At 32.1% G+C, this 13,990-nt stretch overlaps 2 long non-coding RNA genes and 1 pseudogene across 2 annotated transcripts; all 3 read left to right on the forward strand.

The window, feature by feature from the left end:
* The first annotated feature begins 286 nt into the window (after nt 1–286).
* Nucleotides 287–2,470, forward strand: LOC122194448 (uncharacterized). The gene is made up of 3 exons (XR_006183919.1): nt 287–702; nt 2,077–2,151; nt 2,343–2,470. It is a non-coding gene; the product is annotated as an uncharacterized LOC122194448 (long non-coding RNA).
* Nucleotides 2,471–2,568: 98 nt separating this feature from the next.
* On the forward strand, nt 2,569–5,459 carry LOC111903364 (phosphatidylinositol 4-phosphate 5-kinase 8-like; annotated as a pseudogene).
* Nucleotides 5,460–5,472: 13 nt separating this feature from the next.
* LOC128125877 (uncharacterized) lies at nt 5,473–6,341 on the forward strand. Its single transcript, XR_008224586.1, has 3 exons — nt 5,473–5,674; nt 5,757–5,840; nt 5,995–6,341. It is a non-coding gene; the product is annotated as an uncharacterized LOC128125877 (long non-coding RNA).
* Nucleotides 6,342–13,990: the final 7,649 nt, after the last annotated feature.

Consider the following 13,990-nt stretch of genomic DNA (forward strand, 5'->3'; position numbering starts at 1 on the left):
TTGAAGAAATCACTACAAATAAAATACATTTATTGGCACAAATTTTTAGTAGCATATTTCTTTTTGTGTCACTATAAGTGTCTTTAGCGACACAAATAGTTTTTGTGCCACAATAACCTTGAAAATTCTAATTTTTATAATGCTGCTTCTAAATCCCGCTAATAATAAAAACTTTCTGCCCAATTTTGGATTTTTGCGAGTTTGAGTTTGACAACCTTATCCAGAATTTAGGGAAGCTGGTGTAGTTTACGCTATTCGCAATATACCATCACCGATCAATTGTACATCCGCTTTTATACTTCCATTCCCAGACTCCTATATAGGAATGAGCAAACGAACCGACCCGGCTTGAACCAGCCCGAACCGGACCCGACTTGGGAACTGAAACCGGCCGAAATTAAGAACCGAAACCGATCGTCGGTTCTACCGGTTCTTGTCGTGTCTTCAATGTTGGAACCGGTCATCGAGAAATAGCAATATACCGTTCCAGTTTTTTCCGGTTCCTACCAATTCCTAGTTCTAAAAGTCCACAAGAATATCATCCCGGTCCCGGCCCGATCGGTTTTAACGGCTTTCGGTTCCAGTACCGGTTCCCCGGTTCAAATGCTCATCCCTACTCCTGTATATCCATCGTTTGCATCTTCTTCTCTCTCAGCGACTCAATCACAACACTATGTATCCCTTATCTACTTTAATATGGAGGTAAGAATGTGTTTCTTGAATCCTAATCCTCAATTTGGTGAAAAAGAAGCTGCCACCTTCTGATTTCTCTACAATATATGTCTATGATTTTAGGATTCAATGATTGTTCGAACAATAATATGAGATTTGGTGAAAAACAAGCTGCTATCTTCAATTTTCTCTACAATATATGTCTACAATTTTACGATTTTAGGATAACAAATACTTTTTTTAGAAATCCTTTTGAAGCATCTTAAATATTATGAAGATTTAAGCTTATATTTTAATTAATTAACAAAATTGTAACTTGTCATTGTATTTTGATTGTGGTTTTATGGGTGTTTGTAATTATGTAATTGCTTAATTTCATTTTATGCTAGGTCACCTTTTGGGTGGAGTTGCTAATTCTAACATTTTTTGCATTTGAATCATGGCTCGGTGCTGAAGATGAAAACATAAAATGGTCCTGACCTTCTTTTCTTAATTTGTTGTCTCAAAGAAAGAGCTTCCTGAGTGCCAACGTCTGCTTCCATTTCTTAAACGCTAATTAATCTTAATGGAAATTTTGTAGTTTCGTTAGCCTTACAGGTAAGGCTATTTTTAGTTGAAGTTCTACAAGTTTTAGTGAAAATATTTGTTTGATTATGGGTTTAAGCAATTTTGGCTATTTTGGTGATCAACGTTCATACTTATATGAAGCTTTCAAATCCAGAAGAAAGTAATGGCTACAATGAATTTGACATAAATTTGTGCTTTCACAGTTAACTTGAAACAGTGGATTGTACTGATGCTATCAAAATTCAAGGTTTTAATAAAAGGTTTAGGATGCTAAAAGGGTTCAAGATGCTAATGTACATCGTGGCCATTTTTGCTACCTAAACATATTCTGGCAAAAAAAAATATAATGAAATTCCAAAATTCAATAAGATACATAAGTAGAAGGTGTGTTGATATATAAATATATATAGTTACAATAAACTGTCTTTCCTAGCATGTGCTTTCTTCTCTTATGACATCATTAAAGTTTATTTTTATGTTGAATAAAATTTGTCTTGGTTTCATTATTAATGCATTGTGGTTTTTGGATTATTATATTAGTGAGTTTAATGTTGGAAAATTGATATAAATGGTGCAGGCACAATGCACAATCAAATATTCTACCAAAAAAAATGCACTAAATTGACATTAATCCGTCATTATCTGAATCAGCTTCCATCTTGATGATGGTTGGTAAGTTAGAAAATAAATAAATTTCTTATTTAAATAATATAGATGGTATAATTCCATAATATTTACACTTTACCTATTTAGTGTTCTTGTTTTTGTAAATTTTGATATGTTTGTTTTCATTGGTAATAAATTAATAAAAATTTTAAATATTATTTTTATTTATAGATGTATGCAGTTGGATCATCTTCAAGGCACCTATCATGATTGGAAAAAGGTCCACATGCACATTTGATTGTTAAGGTAAATACAACCTACCTTGTTGGAAGTTATTTTATTATTTTGTACATATTTGTTAACATATTTAAGTTTTACTTGATGTCAATGGCAATTATTTTTAACTCATATAAATATATGCTTCTTTTTATATATATCATGTTTATTGGTGATATTCTTATATGTTTTTACTATTTTATGTGATGTATTATGGTTAGATGGTAGACAATTGTTCATAAGGTATAAAGAGGAGAATCGATTATGCCAAGTTCGTCTACAATCAAGTTTCCTATTTTTTCTCTAAATATTTAGTTTGATAGTTTCATATTTTGAGTGTTACTAGCACCCCATTATATATACATACTAATTTACAACAACCACTTGAACAGTTCTTGACTTTCATTGGCTGGATTTTCAATTTTTTTTTTGATGATTTACTTTTATTTATTTATTTCATGGCTACTTGTCCTGTCTAAACCAATAAGAATAAAATTGTTGTAACTACGTGTTATGTTCTCAGACAACCCACCGCCACTAGACCTCTTGATGCTTCCCAATGCCTATGAACTTCGCTCCACCTGGGTTACTTTCATCCCTTCACCGATATACCCATTTCAGCTCCCCACGGATTTACTCTCTCTCTGTTCTCCAAAGACGTATCTGTAAGCGAAACCATATGGCGACGCAACATCTATCTTCTCTTTTCACAATCGATGATAGTGAATACATACAACATCAGCTCCTCTTCCACCATTGTTGAAGGCAAGATCTCGCTTGAAGTTCCAGAATCCAGTACGGAGTACACCGACAAATCATCATGTCTGGCTGGTCGGTGGTTCGGTTAAGGACGGAATGCTGGTGAAACATGAATTTCAGCCTGCGAATTTGAAGGCGATGGGGAAACTGCAACTGCAATTGACGGAGAATGCACAGAGTAATGGTCTTGCTACATCTACCATCGCTCTGACGACATCCAATACTCTATCCCCAACCCCAAAGACTAACTCAGGTACTTGCAATACCAATGTCGATATTTTAGGGTTTATAGGATTTTAGCTCAACAGCTTTTCACTTGTATTGATAAAACTACTTTTCAGGTCTTAAGAAGACATGCATGAAGAAAATTACATCATTACTGACTATTGTCATTATATATTCTTTTTTTTATCTAGGAGTTAATTACTCTAGGATATAATACAATATCTATTTGTTTCTTTCAAATTTCAAACGCTGCTTCTTGTGGTCAGTCGATTCTTACAATGTCTGCTTTTACTATTCAAACACTATCTCCCCTTTGTAAGTTGAGTTCTTTAGATCTATATCAAAACATATCTTACTTTTAGTTTTAGATTTTTATATATCTTCATTATTATAACCATATCAACACCTGATGGTTTTCAGGATGAGTCAGGAGATAAAGTTACATGGAGATGTTTACTTTGGTAATGTCAATGGTAAACTCCCCCATGGCATGGGTAGCTACACATGGTCAGATGGCACAGTTTATGATGGTAATTGGGAAGATGGAAAGATGTGTGGTAGAGGTCGAATCTCATGGTCTTCTGGAACAAGTTATGAGAGTGATTTTTCTGGTGGATATTTCCATGGTTTTGGCACATTAACAACTCCTGATGGATCTGCATACAAAGGGTCATGGAGATTGAACATTCAAAATGGTGTTAGAAGAAAGGAGTATATAATTCCGATGTTTATGATGGTTGTTGGAAAGATGGAGTTCATGAAGGAAGTGGAAAGTACGCTTGGGGGAATGGAAACACGTATATAGGGAACTGGAAATCTGGTAAAATGTTTGGTAGAGGGGTAATGAAATGGGTAAATGGTGACCTTTTTGATGGATCTTGGTTAAATGGGTATAGACATGGGTCAGGTGTTTATAGGTTTTCAGATGGTAATTATTATTTTGGGACATGGACAAAAGGGCTTAAAGATGGTCAACGCACATTTTATCCAGCAGGAAGTAAATGCTCATCTTTTAGAAAAAAAAAAGCCCATTCTCAAAGATTCAGGGATCCAGAACGTAATGTTACCCGAACTTATTCTGAAAAATTTACTTTTAGTAGTTTTTTTAGAGAGTCGGGTTGTATAACAAGCAGGAGAATCCCGCCGGATGACGATTATACCCTTGGGGATTCCACTAGAGAGTTTTCTACTTCTGAGAGAACAGAAATGTTTTCTCATATGTCGGATGAGGTGGCAAGAAGGTATATTTTGTGTAATTTATTTATTTTAGTTTAATGTGATTTACAAATTTTATTTTGTTTTAGGTGCGGTTTATAGTGATGGGAAATATATTTAAAACAGAATTATGGATACACGGGAGGTATGATCTGAAGGGTTCATATCAAGGAAGCTTTACATGTAAGGATCATATAGACGAGGGCACCAAATTAAAAGACCTTGATCTTGCATATGAATTTCATATGGACAAGACACTGCGTGAGGCCCTTTTCGAGTATGTCTATTATATTTTATTATAATAAGTTGAAATAATTTATGATTTTAACACAAGTATGTTATTTTGCAGGCAAATCCAGCTAGACTGTTTGTTTTTAGAATCTCAGCAGATTATTGATTATAGTCTTCTACTTGGATTGCATTCCATAGAGAAAGAGGAATGTAGAAGGTATGTCGTGGATGATGATAGCTAATCTTAACTAAAACTTTTTTAGTTATGCCCTTTTTCTTAACAAATTTTATTTTTAATATTGCAGAATTTCCTCCAAACTTAGGAAGTTTGTGAAGGTAAATGATTGACACTCAAAGATAAAAGATGAACCAAAAAGGCAAGGATTTCTTTCCATTTTTTTATATTTCCTTTTTGGACCCTTAGCTGTTTTTAACAGACATTACAATATATATAGATCAGGAAGAATTGGGAACCAGCTTGGTTTTGATGCTAGAGTTGCTGAAACAATGTTAAGAAACTGACGTTCTTTGGTATTCTTTTCCTTCCTGAATCATGTTTATTAGATAACTAAATGTGAAATTAAATATAAAATCAAATAAACCAATTTGTAGGAGACACACTTTAGATATGCTTGAAGTTGTATTAATAAAGTTTGATAGTGCCGGCAGTTTTATACCTTTGAGCACCGGAGAAAAATAACAAACAAAGATGAGGTTGGAACTGGATATGTATTTCATATGTTATTGTTATTTTTTTTAACTGTAATGACTGATCTATTATACAAAAATATGTAGAATACTACATTTTTACTTATTTGGTTATTCCTCACTAATTAATGACATATATTATGCCCCCAGACTATCAGTTAGTATAGGTATGAGTATAAACTGAAAATAAAAACAAAAAAAAGCTTTTTCGAAATTATTTATTAATAAGTGGATAAGGTTATAGTTAGAGAAAGATGGTCAATTTGAGTTGATGATGATGATGATGGAAGTGTTTGTTTGTATTCTATAAAGAGAGAAAAAGAAGGAATTTTTTTAATGCTTTGGAACATGGGGAGAGGCGTTGCTGAACTGTTGAGCTTTCAGAGTGTTTAGGAATCCAAAACCATGATTAAAGGTAACCTATTTTTTAAATATGATTGTCTTGATTTCTTGCTTTGAACATGATTTTCTTGAGAAATTTTCTTTGTATGTTGTAGGTGGGTCTATTTGTGACGATTGGAAGATTTGAACATCAATCATTACCATGGGAAAGAAGACTTGGGCACTACCAGTGAAGAAAGGTAATATTTCTCTTATTATATTCTCATATCTTACATTTTTTTTTTTACTATTAGATGATAATAAAATAAAGGGTAAACAAACGGATCCAAATTGATGATTGATGTTATATACTTATAGGAACAAAACTGACTGTAATTTTTATCAATATTTCAGGTCTTTCCCGTTGGGCCTAGGTGCAAACGCCTCCCATAATTCAATTATGGTGAGTCGTTATCTCTTATATTAGATCATATGCTGATATTAAGAAGATTATGATTATTATCCCTTGGCAAGCTTTGAACGGTATCCAACCATCTTCCAGCTGAATGATCACTGCTATTACATTAAATTTTAGTTTCTGTTTTTTGCCATCATTTTATTTATGTTAGTTTGGGAGTTTGTAATTGTATTGTTTCTTATGTTTAAATTAAATCGACTTAAGCAATAAGCGGTATGATAATTTTTTTCTATCAGTTAGTTTTTTCTAAAACAATCCAATGTTACTCAATAAAATCTTCCTATTGTGTCCACTTCTTTGACGTATCCAACCCCGCAAAGCGGGGATTCTTCCCTAGTTTGTACTAATTAAAATTTGAAGACATTTGTATTTTAAGTATTTTAAATATTGTTGTAAAACAAGTCAACTTTTAATCTAAGTGATGATGTTGTATTTTTCCATTTATTATCTTAATTTTTTAATATTTGTATTCCATTTAAAAAAACCCGACTTTTATTGATATAATTTTTGTGGTAAGAAAATGTAAGTAAAATAATAAAAAAATATTCATATTAGTAGTTAAATAATGACATAAAAATAAAGCTACTAAACCTATAAGTGTTTTAGTGTCTTAATAGAAAGTGCCACTAAAACCCAATAGGGGTGCAACGACACAATCAAAAAGTGTCACTATAGGCCTTTAGTGACAACACTTTTAGGGGCATTTTTTCTGCCGCTGATTCTCCAGTAGGGCTTTAGTGGTACTTTTTCGGTTTTTAGTGACATTTTTTCTATGTCACAAAATGTCATTTTATTTGTAGTGAATGAATTGGTTTGGATATTTTATATAATAATCAAAAGGTATGTAAACCCTAATACCTTAATAATTTCGATTATAGTAGGGCATCCATATGGTTTTTGATGTTCATAGATTACAACCATCAATAGAGAAAACTTAGATCCATAGGTTGTATGTGAACTTATTGGATAAGTTATTTCACCTCATGTGTTTAACTATAACCTATAAAACATATATATATATATATATATATATATATATATATATATATATATATATATATATATATATATATATATATACACACACAACCACTTCAAAAACCACACATTTTCTCCCATTCCATTGAAGTTACTCCAATTACATTCCAACATTTTATATTCCATTTCAAATGGATTATAGTTGTGGAAAATCCAAAAAACGGGTTCAAGCCAACGAAGAAACCGTTGAAAATATAGCGCAAGTGGTTTACAAGATTCACCGTATTTCATATTCCATTCACCAAAGCAAAACCCCAAATTATTGCTAAGGTCATCCGTTATACCACCACTAACCACTATAGTGGTGGTTGTCACATCACCATCACACTCCCGACCACTAAACACATATTTCCACCTTAGGATTTTTAATTAAATTTAATTCAAAAATAAATTAAAATCATATTTTCCAAATACTAGTTTTTATTAAATTAAAATATCACATTACATTAAAAAAAACTCAATAAAAAATATATGTTTTAAAACAAACATTACATTAATTTAATACACGCAACATAAAAAAAATTAAAAATGCAACCACAAAGAACTTAAATTAATTTTTAAACTTTGTTATTTTTAATGACTGAATTTTGGGCATTCCCTCAATTTTAGCCAAGCTTTGACATGTTTAAACATAATGTGCTTCATGTCTTCATATTGGTGCATCATCATAGCAAACGACTCGTGTTCGTGTACGTTGTTTATGACAAAGTTATAAATTTCATTGAACACAAGACATTTAACCCCCATATCGTGAAACTTCAAACATATATCATCAAGACTATGACTTCGGTAACCATTAAATCATGTACAACGTTTACAACTTTTACCCAAAAATTATGAGGCATTATAGCATCTGGATCTTCTGAAGCCGCCACCCATATATATAGTGTTAAGTTCTCTTCTTCATTTTCTGACCAATTCATTATTTTAGTAGCCATTGGTTTTGAATTACCAAGCAAATGTTTGATTGTGAATAAATTGAGAGAGGAATTGTGTGAGTAAAATGAAGGAAAAATTGTGGTATTTATACAAGATGTTTAATGGTGTTTAAAAGGTAAAAATTATATATATATATATATATATATATATATATATATATATATATATATATATATATATATATATATATATATGAACGTTACATATTTAATATTTAGCCGTTACTCACAATCGATTTTCATTGGCCGTTTAGAATCGTGATGGCTACCACGAAATGGAGCAACCACAACCGGCCGGGCTGGTATGCACGGCCGTGGTTCGTTGCCACCTCAACCATGGACCGGTTCGTGGGTTGTATACCGTATGGCCTAATATCCACTATATTTTAGTTCACTTATGATGCAATATTAGTATAACCACTTTCGAATATCTCAAGATCCTTCCAGTTTTAGTCTCTTCCTACAATATCCACCTTCCATTCCCAATACCTAATTCCATCATTCCAAAATCTCCTTGTTCTAATAAATGAGTAAGTTTATTCTCTTATTGACAAGTGTCATAATATTAGAACTCATCATTAATATTATATGTCTCTTATCATGCCACTTGTCAACCTATTAATTATCCATATGAAATTTCAAATTTTAAATTTTCCACTCTAATTACATTAAATTAATAATTGATTCTCCACTTTAAATTTTAAATTTTAAATTTTTTCAATTTCATTATATTAAATTAATAACATTAGATTAAAAAATAAAATAAAATCAATACAGATTATAAGGTGATATAACTTTACGTATTTGTTTAAATCAACGATAATAATTTTATATAACAAAAAAATATCTCTTAAGTAATAATTTATTTAAGATAATTGATTAATAATTTTAATTTTTTATTATGAAAATTTAATTAATTTTATAACCTTGGTTCTCACGGGTTATAAACTAGTTCTAAAATATAAAGCTCTAATTGTAAATTTTTCCCTTTTGTTTTGTGGTAGGTATATGTTCTAACTCTATTAAAAGAGCAATTATATAGGAAAATATCACAATGAGGCCGCTCGAGAAGTTATCACATATTTATAGTAGAAATCAGTAAGCAACAAACGTCAACAAGAACTAAGAGCAAATAAACTTACAAAGTTATAACCAAAATCTCAGATTCCCTAAACTTGTTAATTGAGGAATGGGGACTGGAATTCGCTAAATGCCAAATCCTGATCTTGAATCGTGACTTTGATGTCGTAGGGTTCAGAGAAGTCTGGTAGAGAACTCGTCTCCTCGTTAACTCTAAAACGGCAAAATCTAGTCCCCTATCTTCCTGCTATTTTTGTTTCCTTTGTTACTTCTTCGTTAAGTAATACGATGCAGACCGAAATGCACTCATTTTCCTATATTATTTAAACATGTTACTGAAAAATGGGCCTCTAGCCATTGGAGGGCCCTGGCGATTCGCCAACTTTCGTTCCCTATAGGGTATGAGGAGGAGTTACGCTTGTCAAGGAAAAACAATAGGAAAAAGATATGCAACAGTTTAATTTTTTTTAATGAAATGTTATTTTTGTTTTTAGTTTTATTTATTTAATTTACTAAGTGTTTATTTAAAAAACTTAATTGTAGAGGTTGACAGGGTTGAAAGAGACGAATTTTCATATGTTGTTGGTTCACTCGGTAGAGATGCACCACAAAAAATGTGGGCGTTAGCGGCGACATGTAACTGACGTGTTATATGTTGCCGCTAATACCTTACATCGCCGCCAATGCCTACAAAGTAGCGATCCACATCAAATGAGTCATGTCCGTTCGATATATATTCCATCCAACGGTTGTAAAGGTCTAAAAAAGGCGTTGACTTTTCCCTCCAGGGATGTCGCTGCTAATACCTCTTTTGTTGTCGCTAATAACTAGGCGTCGTCGCTAATACCTCTTTAGAGATAACCCCCAGTCTTCATTCTTTCTTGTATTGTTTGCCTCTTCTCTCACAATCCTCCCAACCGACTGCTCCCTGCCGATTCCAATCAATGAGTGCCGGTTGCTGCCATAACACTTGCTGCCAACCAGACCTCCATTACCGGCGTCCAACGACTAAGAGGGAGACACAGCTAAATTTCGGAAAAAATTGACAATCTACGGTCGAATTATTTCCCTAATTTCTATTCTTCTTCTGTTTTGATGTTAGTTTTAGTATTGAAACATGTTATGTCATTGATTTATATGTTTTCTAAGATTTTGTTTGATTGAGTGATTATATATAAATTGTGAGGTATGAAAGTGTTTATGCAATTTGAGTGATTCTATATGTTTTCTCAGATTTATGCAACCTATTGTATAATTGATTTGTGTTTATGTTCACGTGGTGTCTTGGCATGAAAATGGAATTAGACATGGTTTGTTTGATTTTGTATCTAGATGTATACATTTGTATGAAATTGAAATTAGTTGTCTAAAATGGTAGATGCTGTAAGGGATGATTGTATGAAATGGGATGTATTGCTTAATTGTTTGAAATTGGAATTTGAATTAGATGTATTGTATGCTTAATTGTATGAAATTGGAATATGAAAGTTGTATTGTATGTCTAAAATGAAATGAAAAATTGGAATTGAATGTATTGTATACATGTATGATTATGTGATATTTAGGTTTAATAGTTTGGTGTATATAAGATGAAGTGATAAAGTTCTTCATTGATAAGTTATAGTTATTGTATTTGGACGCTATTGTTTGTATTGTAAAATGCTTAATTGATAAGTTAAAACGTTTGATAAGTTGAAGTGTTTATATTTACATGTATGATTGTATTAGATGTTTATTGTGTTTTTATTTTCTTGTTAATATGGTTTCCAAGTGCTTAATTTTGTTAGTGACATAATGTTGGTCATTACAACTTTAGATTAATTAGGTTATTAATAGCAACGTATTTTTAGTAACTTTAAATTACTTATAAAATAAAGTTAATATTAATACTAAAAGAAAATTAAATTAATTATAAAATCATATTAAATTAATTTAAAATATTAAACTAATAACAAAAAAGAAAATATTAAATTAATGAGAAAATGAAATTAAGTTAATTTTAAAATCAAATTAAATTAATTATAAATTCAAATTAAATTAATAATAAAATCAAATTATAATTAATATTAAAATAGAATAAAACAAATTATAAAATCAAATTAAATTAATCTAAAAAGACTACTAACAAAAAAAGAAAATGTTAAATTAGTTATAAAATCAAATTAAATAAATTTATAATCAAATTAAATTAATTATAAAATCAAAATTAAATTAAATATAAAATCTAATAAACGGTATATTTTTTAAACCATAATATTATGTAATATAATATTAAAAGTACGATGCTATAATAGAAAATAAACAAAAGTATGATGTTATAATTAACAATTATAGCATTATGCTTTTGTTTATTTTCTATCATAACATCATACTTTTAAAATTATGGTTTAAATAATGTATCGTATAATATGATTTTCTTGTTAAAACACATTAAATCATTGATTTTAGTTTATGTTTCTTCTTCATAATCATCAAGAGCCTAGAAATACCCGCCTGAAATTGATTTAGAAATTAATTTTAGGCTGTCCCCATTTTGGGACTGCTTTTTTGAATTCTTTATCTCATTTATGATATGAACATGTATTACATGATTGTTTGTTTAAGAAAGATTCGGTTTTCTCTTTGCTCCTCGGGTATATATTTATATATATACTTTGGAGCTAAAGGGAAATGCTGCCGAAATTTTCTTAAACATACAATCATGTAATACACATTCACATATGAGATAATGTATTCAAAAAATGGGTTTAGAAGCCTACCTTTGTGAATACTCTATCCATTTATGATTATTTGTTCGTGTTTTCCCATGTTGGGGATACTTTTTGAATCATCGCCTTTATGAATACTCTGTTGGATTTTTTTTTCCTGTAGAGTAAACCTTAAAAACTAAACTATGTTTCAGTTGCATCATGTCTATTGATAAAAGCTGGATTACTAATCCACATCGTCAATCTCCCGAGTTCCAGCTAGGACTCGACTCTTTTGTCAAGAAATCCATGTTTCGCCTAGATTGTAAAGGTGAAACCAGATGTCCATGTGAGCAATGTGATAATCGTTACTTCATGGATCCGAAAGCAATGATACATCATGTTCGTATATATGTTTTCAGTCGGTTATACAGAACGTGGATATACCACGGTGAACCTTTAATTCCTCCGGCTGTAGATTTCATATCGCCAAGTAATGAGATGGCTGATGTTATTGATGATGTTATGTGGGAGTCGAGAGAAAATGATACCAACCTCGATGAAGGAACCTCGAATACAGGGGGTAGTGGTGTTAATGATGATTTTGAACAGTTGTTAGAGGCAGCCGAAACCAAGTTATATCCTGGTTGAACTACTCGAAACATAGCATATTTTTCGAGCTGATGCATATCAAGGTCAACAACAAATAGACTGATAGTTCATTTGATCAACTCCTTGAGTTGTTGCATTCAACATTTCCACCAGACAACACGGTTCCTCGTTCATATTATTTAGCCAAAAAGAAACTGAAGAAGTTGGGTTTGGGGTACGAGTCAATACATGTGTGCAAAAATGATTGTTTTCTCTTTTGAAAGGAACACAAGTCATTGCAACTTTGTCCCGTTTGGAACGAGAATCGATGGATTGATAAAAACACCAAGGGTAAGAAGGTGGCTCATAAGGTGCTACGGTACTTTCCAGTGACCCCTAAACTACACTGTTTGTATTGTTCAAGGTACACTTCCAAAATATGATATGACATAGTACCGAGGGATCATAAGATGGTGTCATGCATCATCTCGTTGATGGAGAGTCTTGGTAAAAAATTGATGTAGATTACCCTGAGTGAACCTCGCAATGTATGGATAGGGATGGCAGCTGATGACTTTAATCCATTTGGTACCATGTGTAATCCGCATAGTACATGGCCGGTGCTACTCACCACATACAATTTGCCACCATGGCTTTGTATGAAAGAGTCATCATTCATGTTGGCCTTGTTGATTCCCAGCCCTAAAGCGATTGGAAAGGACATGGATGTTTTCCTTAGGCCGTTAGTGGAAGATCTTAAGTTTTTGTGGCACTTAGACAACAAACGACTTTCCAGCTCACAGTAGTTTATCGGGTTGGAGCGGACATGGGTATAGAGCATGCCCAACTTGCAATGAAGACACTTCCTTGTACCGTGCAGTAAATAAAGTTTTTATATTGGTCATCGTCAGTTATTAGATGTTGATGATCCATTAAGGATGAGTTTGAAATTTAACGGGCAACCCGAGATAAGACCCAACCGAGACACTTTACTAATGAAGACATACAAGAGCAACTAGGTAGTCTACTACTTCATAAACCGGGTAAACATCCTAACACTCTCAAGGAAAACATGGATCGACAAGGATTCGAGTTGAACTAGTCGAAACATAGCATATTTTTTGAGCTCGAGTATTGGTCTTGTTTGCAGCAGAAGCACAACATAAATGTGATGGATGTCGAGAAAAATGTGGGTGAGAGTTTTTTGGGTATTTCTATGATGAATGATGAGAGTAAAGACACATAAAATGCATGTGAGGACTTGAGAAATCCGAATATATGACATAATCAATGGTTACAAAAAGGGTAACAAGTTCACTAGACCACATGCCAGCTACTCATTCAAGAAACCTGACAGCAAAATCTTTTTTCAATTTATAAGAGATGTTAAATTGTCTGATGGGTTTAGATCTAACATCAGTAAGAAAGTGGTAGATAATGATACTAACATTATTGGGTTGAAATCTCATGACTATCACATTCTTATGCAACGTTTGATACCGATTGGAGTTGGAGCGTTATTGGACAAAGAAACTTCTACACCAATTGTAGATCTTTGTATGTTTTTCAAGCAAGTTTGTGAAAGGTCTAGTATGCTC

Source organism: Lactuca sativa, chromosome 6, assembly GCF_002870075.4.
Source record: "Lactuca sativa cultivar Salinas chromosome 6, Lsat_Salinas_v11, whole genome shotgun sequence".
NCBI classification, from domain to species: domain Eukaryota; kingdom Viridiplantae; phylum Streptophyta; class Magnoliopsida; order Asterales; family Asteraceae; genus Lactuca; species Lactuca sativa.